This window comes from Sylvia atricapilla, chromosome 2 (genome assembly GCF_009819655.1).
Source record: "Sylvia atricapilla isolate bSylAtr1 chromosome 2, bSylAtr1.pri, whole genome shotgun sequence".
Taxonomy (NCBI): domain Eukaryota; kingdom Metazoa; phylum Chordata; class Aves; order Passeriformes; family Sylviidae; genus Sylvia; species Sylvia atricapilla.
In genome coordinates, this window is record NC_089141.1 from 19266692 (window position 1) to 19279746 (window position 13055).

The following is a 13055-nucleotide window of genomic DNA, read 5'->3' on the forward strand; positions in this document are numbered from 1 at the left end:
ATGTCTCAAGTGCAAGGTGATTTGAAGAAAGTTATGTAAGAGTGTTGCTCAGATAGCATTAAAGTGTTGTAGCAGGCCCTGATTTAGGCATAAATTGATACAAGGGATTTAAGTCTTCTTTTTAATTTCTGGAGCAAAAAGCAGTAGGGCCCAAGGTCTGGCTCATGCTGAATGGGATAGAACTGCCCTCACAGAGAGTCACTCTACTAAAAATGAAGCTATATCAAAACCAATGTCAAATTATTTATAATTCCTGGGTTTAGGAGCTTGTCTTGCTCGTAGCTTGGAAGAGATGGTCAAAATTACTACTACTGCCAACTGCAAGTGAGCAGTTTGGTCACATGTAAGAAAAAGGAGCCAGCTGACAAGAGTTTCAACACTGAGAAGTCTTGGTTCATATACCTCTTGTCACTGAAAACAAGGAGCCCATTTTTGCACTGCTTCACTGGCCATCTGCAGTACTGACTAAAATGATCTTTGCAGACGATTCGTGTGTAAGAAGAGAGTAAACAGCAGTTTGCCTAAACACAGGCATAATTATTCCAGCCACTCCTCAAGGTTTATTTGAGTTTTCTTCTCCAGCAGTTATTTCTACCCACAGTCTCCGCAGCTGAGAGAAATCTGTTTGGTTTGCCCAGCTTCATTTGTAAGAAAAATACAGAAAAAGCCACACAAGTGACCCTGAAAAGCAGCAAAAGACATCTGGGCAAACTTCTGAAAGGTAACTCCAGAGTCAATGGTGAATTTACATCTAAAATGGATATTGGAAACATTCCTTTAACAAAGTACTTACAGTCACTTGGAGTACAACTTATGCCATAATTTAAAGAATTCCACAGAAACAGCAATATAAGGTGATACAAACAAAGTTGTACATAGTGGAGGAATCAGAAGTCCTAAGTATGCAAATGCATGGTAATCATCAAACACTTGGTTTTAAAAGTAAAAAGCAGAAACACTTTGGTCTTAGGTACTTCAATTCCCAAACTCTTCAGAAAGACCTTTATCAAAAAGATAATAATTTTTTGATACCATGTAAAGTATTAAGTGTTATTAGGAGAGTAGAATATGATTTATTGATAGAAAACTGAAACAAAATGGAACATATTCAGGGATAGAAAGTGTTTTCCTGAGGTTTATTCTGTTTTGAAATAAAATAAAATAAAGAGGCTATCATAATTTTAGGGTTTCCCTCATATAATAAGAAGTCATGAAGTTCATTTAAATTCTTTTAATTTTGCCTGGAAATTCAAGTTTGGATGTACATCTCCGTTCAACACATCCAAGACGGTGGGATAGGGGAAAAAAATATCACGTAGTGAACTTATACCTAAACCGAGCACTTAATGTCCCCTTTGTTCAACGATCCCGAACCTCGGCTGCAAAACCTCTCACATACGAGGCAGAACGCTCCGGATTACTGCGAGGGCAGTAACCTTCGCGAAAGCCATTGCTGATTTAAAAGTCACCTCAAAAGTGCCTCCCGTGGGCCGAGTCGAGGCAAACATGGAGTGGTTGTCCTCTCCCCCGGCGATATCCGACATCCCCCCGCCCTGCCCCGCCGCCCGTCCTGCCTTCACCTCGGCCCTTCCCGCAGCCACGGAGTCCCGGGCTGCCCTTACCTGCGCCGCTCCTGCCCTCGCAGCCCCTTCTCTGCCTTCCTTCCCCTCCTGCGGGGGTCTCGCTGCCGGCCGGGAGCGCCGGGGTCAGGACCCTGCAGCTGCGGCCCCGCGGGATGCGCCACGGCTGCTCCAGATGTTCGCGGCGCGGCCGCCCAGATGTTCCCCTGGCGGCCCCGCGGGGGGGCGGGCGTGCTCCTCCCAGCCCGGCCGGGAAGGACCCAGAGCAGAGCCGAAGGAAAGGGGCTCGGGGAAAGAGAGGCTTCCGCGGGATACGGCGCTGCCCGGCCCCTCTCCTGCCCCGCTTTCCAGGAAAAGCTGCCGGGAGTAGGCCGGGCTGGCGCGGGTCTGGGGCCGGGAACAGCGGCTCCCAGGAGCCCGGGCAGGCTAGGAGAAAGAGAAAAAGTAGAGAGACTTTCAAAGTAGAGAGACATACAAACCTTCATTTGATCGCTGCATATAACAGGGGCCTTTTTTTATTTACACACACACCGACAGCCATGGTTTTCTCCATGAAAATGAGCACCCGTGGCTGTCATTCCTGTAATTCAGCAGAAATTTATGGTACAGCCCTGAATCCAAAAGAAGAATGTCTAAAAATAAAATTTAAAGAATGAAACCATGGCTTTTTTGCTGTTGTCGCCCCATAGTAAACAGTGAAAGTGGCATTACAGAATCATTCACAGTGTGAAGAAGAGTGTCTTACACTGCACCACCTCTGTTACAACAGCCAGCAGAAAACACATGTGAATGCCTCAAATCCTTCATTGTGGAAAAATCCTCCTTTGAGGTATTTGCCAGGAAGTTGTGAAAATCGGGTTTTGAAGCTCTGTTTAAACTACACCAGAAGACTCCCTTGACCCTTTTCCATCCCTGCCAGCATTATGATCTTGTGTTGCCAGATTCCCCTGTGGCTGTAGGAATAACCAAGCCGAGGTGCAACTCTCTCTACCAGTAAGTCACAGCTTGGACTGAATTCTGAGTAATTTTCCCCCCAGTCTCCTAATTTAAGATTTCTGCTTTTCATGATCCAGGAGCCTTTTTGTGGAAATTTGTGGAGGAAATCAACTCCATGTAAAGATTAAAACTTTTTCACACTCACTTATCTTCTGAGGCAGTTGCATCCATGCCTGCTCTTTATATAACAAAGGGACCTTTTCACTCTCAGATGAACAATACTCCAGCAAATATCCCTCAGCATCTGGCAAGCAGATGCCTTTGCAGGTTGGATGATGTAATGAATACAGAGAAAAGTGCAATAATATTTTTCAGAAGGACCACCTCTCTGTAAGCAGTGCTTCAGGAATACAGCCTCTATGAAAGCTGCTTCCTAGCCTGACTGACTTCTGCTTTTTATTTTTTTCAGACAGCAGAATGCATTTCACTTCACAACATTAATCCTTACCTAATGGATATCCTTCTTTTGCAAAAGAGTTTGCAGTTAGGTGGAGCTAAGTCAGTCAATAATACTGATAATTCTAATTTCTTCATCTATTTACTACTGTTTTGATACTTGTCTTGGCATTTGAGAAACAATTGCTTCCTGGGATTCCCCATTTCCATCCACGCTTAAAATGACTTAAAAGTCATTCTAAGTGACAACCAATGTCGCCAATGTAAAAAACTCCAATTAGCTTCTCCGGAGGCCTGCAGGGATTCTGCACTTCTGTGAGTCAGTGTGTGTCAAAGTAACCACAGAGAAGTGCACGCCTAAAATATTCTACAAAACTGTTAGAGACTATGGGAAAAACAAAACATCTTTTGTGATGTTTTTACCTAAGGTCAACAAAAGCCAACAGTGCTGCCACATTCAGTTGAGTTCAGACCTTCCTTCATTTTGACCTTACTCTTTTTGCCTTATTACAAACTTAGTTAGGAAATTAATTCAACACTCCTCATGCAAACTTAGGATACATGCTTGATATACAGACAGGTAACTGAGCTCTCCTTTTGCAGGAGGAATAAAGCATCCAAACAGAGCATTTTTTTGGTTGTTCACTGCTGATATTGAGCATTGCACCTGAAGCAAGGAACTAAAATATTATTTCATGGCAAAGCCTAAAAGATGTAAGACGAATTTGCAAGTAGTGCTCGAACAACATTCCACAGGAGTTAGCTTAATGAAACATCACAGCTCCAAGACCCACAGGTCCATGACATTGCATTTAACGTGGTGTCCAATGCTTTTACTTCATCAGAGTTATCACAGATAACCAGACACTAACATCAACCATGAAGTCACACATCTATGCCTTGTTCCAAATAATTCATGAGCACATTACAGACTAATTGGAACTCTAGATGGATTATTGTGACATCTGCATTTAGGCCCAGAAGACAAGATAGGACCTGGGGGTAGGTGAGCTGGTTTCACCCTGGGCACTTGAGAGAACACTACTTTACATATCCATGACTTGTTTCTGGGTAAAAACTGAAGTGAAATGTTGATCTGCTCCCCTGAACACTTGGAGTCCAAGTTTTGTGTGCTGTCTGTAGGTGTCTTTGTAGCACCACTCCTAATTTATAGCTGGGGGAGTGAAGGCCCTCCCACCAGAAGTGAATAGCAGGTTCAGGACCATTTGATGAAGGTGAATAGCTACAAGTGTCTGGGACCTAGTGAGATGCATCCCAGAGTCCTGAGGGGACTGGCTGATGTTGTTCCTAAGCCACTTTCCATCACATCTGGAAAGTCACAGTGTTCCGGTGAAGTCCCCAGTGACTAAAAAAAAGGGAAACATTGCTCTCATTTTCAAAAAGGGGAGAAAGGAAGATATGAGGAATTCTTTACTGAGAATTCTTTACAATGAGGGTGCGGAGGCACTGACATAGGTTGCCTAGAGAAGTTGTGGATGCCCCATCCCTGGGAGTGTTCAAAGCCAGGCTGGATGGCGCCCTGAGCAACTCGGCCTAGTGAAAGGTGCCCATGGCAAGGTGTTGGAACTTGATGGTTTGTAAGGTTTCTTCCAACCTAACATATCCTATGATTTTATGAGATGTACCATAGAAGTGTGGCTGATAAAATAATAGCTCTCTGGATAGAGTGTCCAGAAAGTTAAACAAAAAATTCTGGCCTTGCAAAGTTCATGCAACAATTGAATACAGAGAAAATACATGCATTGGCTATGACTTGAGGAAAAACAAGCATTGACATTCTGGTTTCAATACAACTTGTAACACCAAAATAAATAAAAAGTGAATTTGAATGCAAAGACCCATCTTACAAAAGTCCATTCTTTGGAGTGCTATTAGGGATATTTGCTCTTGCATGGATTTTGAAGGTACAAGTTTAAATCTGTAAAGTTTAAAAATGCTTCTAGGCATAATCTTATCATCTAGAGGGGGAACAAAAGTAGTTACATTATACATGAAATTTTTAATTTTTAAAATGTTAATAGTTATTAGCTATGTTTATGTTGTCTGCTTTTTGGTTTTTTTACAAGTAACCTATAAGACCTTTGTAAGAAACTTTCAAAAGGGATACTTTACAATTTTTCAAGCTTATTTCTAGCATATAAAATTGTACCACCACCCTTATAAAAGTCTTTCATCTAGAAGAACATGCAAAAACAATCATGGAGATAAAAAAAGTCAGCAGAGCTCAGGTTAATGCTATCTGCATGAACAGAGGAACTGCAGTAACTGCAGGAGCATTTCCTGAAATAATCTATAATTCACAGGTAATTAACTGGCTATGTTTCAAGTTGATCAGAGTCCTTTGAACTAGTTTAGCAATTTGGCACAGAGAATCTAGTGTACTAAAGCCAGAAATACCAGAAGTAGTAAGAGTAAGAACTTTCTCACCAGCCTTTCCTATCCCTGTATTATGATGATGAAGTACAGAGAAATCTGGGAAAAGCAGAAGCACCAGGAGAAAGCAGTTTGCAGCTTCCAAAAGTTTTTCTCCTCAGTTTCAGTTCTTGAAGCAAATATGTCTCAACAGTGAGATCTGTACTGATGAGGTTGTCTGCAGTACTGTGCTGCTGCTTTTGTGCAAGTGTTAAACCATGATACAAATGCAGAGGAAAAGATTGAGCCCTGACCTACAGTGCTGAGCAATAATCTTTGCTTTTCCTTGTCTCATCCAGTATCAGCTGAATTAGAGAAAAGATAATTTTAAAGCTGCAAATATCAACACAGAGCTCTGAAAATCATCTCTGAGAATGTGGAATGGCATTTCTTTCTACTATGCTCCAGCTCATGATGCAAGTTTCATGTCAGAAAATGAAAGATAATTCACGCTGAGGAAAATGACCTGGCAGGTTTTGGTGAAGGACAGTCAGCAACAGAAAATTCAAACAAGTTTACAAGATATGACTTCTAAATGTCATCAGGTAGTGGAGAGCTCATCTGGTTTGCTCATTCAGGGTCCAATATTAAGCCAAGTCCTACTTTATCTGGGACACGGAAACCTAAGGCAGAAGACTGTGGGAAAACAGGGAATAATCTACTAGCAGAGAAAGAAATGGCAGCTAAAAGAACAAGAAACTCTCCCTGCTTCTATCAGGTTCCTTAGTTATATCTAGGTGAGATATCTTCATGTCTGGCTTATGGTTTCTTGGTTTTAGACACCTGGTAGGAGACATTTATGTTACAGATTTATAGAAGCACCCAGCACTCAGAACAGCAAATGAAGTCTGCTGCATCGGTTAGTTAAATCATAAAGTATTCTGAACAAATGCCAGAGTCAATGGAGTATTCAAAAAAACTTCATCAAATCATAATAAAAAGTTCCCAGTTCCCCAGAAACAGTAGCTTCTCAACTTTAGGCACACTGTGATGAAAAACAGTCAGAGGCTGCAGAGAAGCCACCCCAGAAGACCACATGAAGAAGCTGTCAGCTCCAAATTCAGTGCAGTGTCTGGATTGGGTGGTGATAAATGGGGCTCCTAGTCACACACAGTCCAGGAAATGCAGAGACAAGCTTCATTCCCAGCTGCTGTCCTGAGTTTACACTAAATGAGGCACTAGTCCTGTGGGAAAAATAGCATGCAGCCAAACAATTAAATCATGTCACATAATACACATTGTATAGGGGAAGGGAAAAGGGGGCCGAACTACCCCTCCAAAGGCAGCCTTAGGTCTGGATTTGTCCAGCATTTGAGAGTTTAACTTTGTAAACCTAATAGTGTTCTTTCTGTATTTTTTTTAAAAGTTGCAATTTTATCTTCCTCATTGTTTTGTTAGTTTTTGTTCTCTCAGTCTCTGTGGCTCACTTGCTGCCATTCTGCACGTACCTCGGGTGAGTCAGGATAGTTAGCTGGGGAAAGACATCAGGATGAACAACCTTCCAGACAGAGACACGAGGCAGAAAGAACAGGATGGGGAAACTGGCCAGTTAAGCAATGATATGTAAAACATCAGCTGTAGCCCAGCCCAGGGAGAAAGAGGGAAAAATGCTTTTTCATCAGAAGAGGGAGAGTGAGAGGAGGAGCACAGCTGTGGAAGGTGAGTGTGGAGTGTTGACGAGGTTGGAAATTCAGTGTCACTGCATAGGCATTGCCTCCTGTGACCCTTCTCCCTTGGATCCATTTTCAGCACAGCAGGAAAATGTCCTCCTGATTGCCATGTGTAGTTGTTTTACCAGTCTTCATCCCACAGGACCAGGGCCATAAAATCTCTTGTGCACAAAAGCTTCCCCAATACACACATTTATCACTTACACAAAAGAGAAAGAGCCATAACAAGGAGGGACTCCACCTAAGTCACAGAAGTCTGTGTGACCAGGTGAAATATTTCGAGGAGACACTTTCCCCACATCAAGTGTCCTCCCAGCCAGCTCCCTACAGACACATCTCATTAGGAAATGGATCCTTAGGTCTTCTAGCTGGCTGTCACTTAGGGAAATTTTGGCCTCACAAAACACCTGAATTTACAGAGTGCCTATGAACCCAAAACACTTCTTACAAACCAGCTCCCTCCCATGGGCAGCTCTGGGCTGTCTCCACCACACTCCTCCCCAGGCATGCCCTAATCAGGCCACCCCATGAAAAAGTTCAGCCTCAGCTCCTCACCCTGGTATCATCAACTCTGCTTCCAAGTCAGGCACCAAGTTACAGCAGCAGAGGTGCTTCAGCATTAGTTCACCAGGGTCCTCCTCTTTGCTTTAATCCAGAAGTCCAGAAGCTGGCACTGCCACCACCACAGTGCAGATTGCCACTTGTTCCTGCCTTTTCACAAGGTTTCCCACAGCATGGGATTGTCCATCTGCCCATGGGTTAGAATATATTGACACAGACATCTTATCAGCACAGGCACGCTTGAACATGGGTTTGAGTTTGCAAGATAATGTTGGATGCACAGGCAGTCAGCTGAGCATCTCTGTAGGAAAAGGTTGTTGTAGGGAAGCTGGGAATTGTTGGAGAGAAGGCTGTTTCTGAGCAAGAAGGCTGAGGGAAAGCAGACAAACTCAGGGGCAGCTTGAAAAGTAATAGTTTGTGGCCAGGCAGGAGGAGCAGTGGACAGAAATCCACAGTATAGCACAGTTCTCCTGGGAGATGTAGATATACAAATACCTAATTGTCAGCACATCACAATTGTCTCTGTGTGTGTGTGTGTATGTATATATCAGCACATATATATGTATAGTGCATATGTTATATAAATATATATATAAAACATTATTTTGTACCTTGGTGGACAGGCATAATAAAAATGCAATTACCTACTAACTTATTAAGCCAGTGATAAGTGTAAAAGGGAAAAAAGGTCAGTTCTGGTTTCGTATCTCCTGCTGGAGTTCACAGCCAAATCATCCTTTTTCAATTACTTTGGTTTTTTTTACTCCAAGAATTACTACATTACTTTCAGCTTTGTTTTGACTTCCCTGTGACTCTGTTTCTTTTATGAAATACAGTTGTTTTACCTGCTTTTTGTTTCTGAGCAAATATACACATTTACTTGACAGGACATATGAGTTGTTCCTGCCAATACATCCATTTATGCTTCACTTCACAACCATGAATAATCCCCCTGCAATTAGCGTATTTGTATGTGCTTGGAGAAAGCATCAGTTCAGTATGGTTTATGTGTCCAGATTTCCCCTGTAATAACAGTGAGAGGCCAAGGACTGTGATTCACGTTGCCTGTGCAAAGAAGCTGAGTGGTTTAAGACTTCGTGGTGCTCCCCAGGTGCTTATTTCTGTCCCACTGCCAGATGTACCCTCACAGCAAAGCTGCCCAACAGGAGCGTGTCCCTGCCCTTAGCCATGGGAGTTCTCAGCCCAGCAAAGCAGCAAAAATCTCCCCACATCCCAGATTCTGAACCAGACCAGCCAAAATTGGGGTGGACATGCCACCCATCTCACTTACGTTGGGGAGGAGAGGTTGCATTTGATGAACAGAGATGTTTTGAAATGTATTTTAAAATATGGCTTATTTTCAGCTAGGTTGCCTGTGAAAAGTACTTGTGCTGCTTAGAAGGATAAAAATGTTCTTGCTTTTTCTCATTGAGAAACTTCTGTCAGAATAAACCTGGGGCAAGAAATGTATTATCTTTCCTACAGTAAGGACTAGGAGAGAGGTGAATTGGGCCTTTCTGCTGACCACAGGGTAAATACTGCCATCCCTAATACCAGACTAAACTCTGGGTTTCGGTATGTGTTGATTTCTTTCATATATAAAAATATCTCATATGTGATCAACACAGGGCAAAATTTGATGGCTTGGACCCATGCTGTTGATGATAGTTGCCTCCTGCTGGCACTGTAACTACTGGAGTCTCAAACTCGTGCTTGCAATGGACTATAGTGCATGTTCTCACTTGGTATGGACAGACTCCCTCTGCTGGAAAATGGCTATGAAGGTTATCTAGTTGATTAATGATTGTAAGTGAAAGAAATTGAAATGTATTTTGTAGCAAATGTGTAATTTTGATTTACACTGTCCAAAGAATTGTAAAAATATTTTGACTTCTTGCCTGATCACTGGGAAAGAGCTAGGAGGCTTTATCTTCAAAGTATACCTATAAACTTTGTAAAAATCCACACCACTTACGCTAATCTTATAATGCATTAGTGCACTGAGTAAAGCTCTTTTCTTCTGTATCTAGAATCCAGCCTTGAATAGCTCCCCTCTGTAAACCCTAAAGGACCCTCTCTTCTTCACTTCTTCATCACAGAGGACAAGAATCTGCCACTGACTTTACAGATGCGCCAGCACATGACATGTGGGACAGGTTGGTTTGTTTAGTTAAAAGTAAGTGGAAAAGAGGACTTGCAAACAGGATTTTAATGCAAGAATTCCTGTTATTTCTCAGGAGTATTGAGGTGGAGCTGATATATTCCCTTCAGAAATTAAGATCCCTGGTCCAGATTATTTATTGGATCATTGATCTTAAGGAAAGGAAAGTTACTGTTTTTAGATGAAGTCCTCTTATCATCAGAATAACTTCAGCAGGATCCAGGTCAGACTCAGCTTTACTTTTTCTCTATAAAAACATGGTATCCAGTGCTTCGTATTTTTGCTTAATTGATACCAGACCAAAGAGTATTGAGATAAGATTTGTGTTTTAAAGTACCACTATAGCACAGCAGTTATACCTGCTTCTCTCACTCCACTCTACCTCACCATTGTGTCTCAGATGCCACCTACAGAAAGAACCTCCAAAGAGAGGAGTACTTGGTGCTTGGTACCTTTCCTGAGGTCATCAATATAGGCAACAACTATACCATATAATTTATCATCACAGAATCACAGAACGATTTCGGTTAAAAGATTGTTTGCTTCCAAGCATTGTGCCACGGGCAAGGAACATTCTAATAGACCTGGTTCCTCAGGCCTGGCCTTGAACACTTGGAGCAAACAGTTCTTTTTTGATACTTCATTGTCAGGAACAAGACTAATTTTCCAGTCTGAGGATTCTATGTAGGGCCCCTGATGGCTTTTTGATGAAAATTCATGTACAACTGTCACAAGTTGGTTGGTCTTCTCAATATGCCAAAACTTTTGTCAGTTTAGAAATTGTATGACCTGAAGCATTTTGACAAACATATAAGAAGGACAAGAATGCATCCAGTATGACAGAATATTGATGCTCATTTTATCACTTCTTTTTCTTATTTTCTGTCTGACCTCAAGACACAGCTGAGAGATATTATCTTTTTCCAGAGAACTGTAGATACTGAGCTGAGATTCAGAGGGATCCGCCTAATAGGAGCAATAGCATCTGTCAAGCCAATCTAAAACAACAGTGAAAATGAAAATCAACATGCTATGAGCAATGTTTTCTATGATGAGTGGGTTTATTTTCACATTTATTCTCATGCAATTATCTAAAGCTCTGGCACAACTGCATGGCATTCTTTATGGATTTTGTTGTACTTCAGTGTTCAATTCTCTCATTGAATGACTAGATTTTGGCTGGAAATATTGCAAGACCTGTTTGTCTGCAATAGTTTTGGCAGAAAGCTGAGATAAGCTCAAAGTCCCATGATTATGATTCATTGCTGTGTGAATAATTTCAGTTATCAAGCTTGATTATATCTCTACAGGGTTTTACACTATTTAAATGTACACTGAGTGCATTCAGAGCCAGGGCTGTGCTTACCCTAATAACATTTTTTGTGCTAAAGAACAAAAACCTGCCGATTATTATTTTAATATTTTTTTGTATTTAATAATCTGTTTCTTTTTTAAAATAGATTATACATCATGGTTGTTTCACTTTTATTTTATTCATGCATTTAAATATTTCCTATTTTTTTTCCCAGAAAGGGTTGTTGTGAGCATGTACATAAATACAGCTGTTACCTCATTTTACCTGTGAGGGAAATGGCATTTCATATACCAAGACATGATAAGTTAACCAGCACTCAGAATTTAATTCGTCCTCCAAACCATGCTGCAATTGAAAAATACCTGAGAAGCAAGTGTAAATATTTTGCTTTGGGAATGTCCACCCAACAGACAAGGTAACCACAACTGATGTCCTCTCCTTAGCCCTCTCAGAAAACATGGGGGTATAAGTCTCTCTTGCTCTTGAAAGGTTGTATGTACTCACATCTTCCCACAGGAGCACTTTCCAGCTACCCTGAACTGCTGGAAGAATTCACAGGGATGAGCATTTTATCAGACCATGGTTGTCCAGTTGTGAGACACAGCAAGTTTAATATTTCCTTCATGGGTCCCTGAATCACACCAGTTTCCCTGCTTGTTCCCCTTTCTGTTTCATGTTTTCAATATTTCTTATTAGTGAGCATATGGATTTTTTTCATCCCTTTGCCTTCTCTTCCCACTGAAGCCTGACCTCCTTCATGTCCAGGATCTGGACTCTGATACAACTTGCAGTCATCCCACTCTTGGAAAGGGCACAAAAAACAAACAGTGTTTGCCCAGGAATGGGTGTACAGAAACTGCCTGCAGCCAGCCCCACTGCTCTGGGAACTCAGGATGGAATCAAGGCAGTGATTATTTTTTATGTCTGTTGCAACAGAACTAGTGACCTACTGTGAGAATGGAACCCTCTGGAATATTTCTGACTACCTGTATTCCCCTTCCTGTGGAAAGAGAAATATCAGACATACCATCGCAATCAGATTCTTCTTTGGATGCCTGCCTGCCTTCCCAAATGCCCAATTTGTTATGGAATACTTGATAATTTCTGTGGAGAATTATTTAATTCTATCATGCAACCTTCAGTCCATCTAAGCAATACTATTGCCTCAGACTGAAAAGGACTGAGCTGGAAAGAGCTGTTGGTCTAATCAGCCATGATACAAAGCAAGAGAGAACACTTTTGAGTAAATAGAGGGCATTATGTGAAAGCTTCTGTTTCCAGTCACACCATGGGGCTGATGGGCTGGTTCAAAAGCACATAAACACTTAGAAACTCTCCCATCAGAGAGATGGGATTTGATGGAACACAGGGGAGCTGTTTGCAGGCAGAGCTGCCTGGCTGTCCTGGTGGCAGTGTGGCTTCTCTGTGCTCTCAGGGAGGTGGTAACCAGCAGTCAGAGGCAGCCACACATGGCTCTCCTATTTTAGCTGTTTCATGGTTTTTTTCCACCAGCTATGGTGTACAACCAGCATGTTGGTCTGATGAACACAAGCAAAGTCTGCTGGGGCCTGTTGAGTCAACCTGTCTGTAAAACAGGAGGAGGCAGCTGATGGCCTGAAATCCAGGCAAAGCTGATGCAGCCACGGCATTCAGCTCTCCCAAGATGCAAGGACAGGCTGCTACCTGCAAGGATGTATGTGAGAGGTTTTATCTGAGGAGCTCAGACACAGCTGGCCATATTGTTTTCTATCCAGACCTTCTGTAATGCAGTCTTCAGATCAAGGTTGTAAAGGAAAAGTCTATCTGTATTTAAGTCTTGGCTGATGGAAGAACTTTGTAAAAATTCAATCTGGATTGGGAATGACAGGAACTATGCATAGGAACAACATTTTTCCATTATAAGATTTATTAGTTTATAATATATGTTACCAGACAAGAAGCAA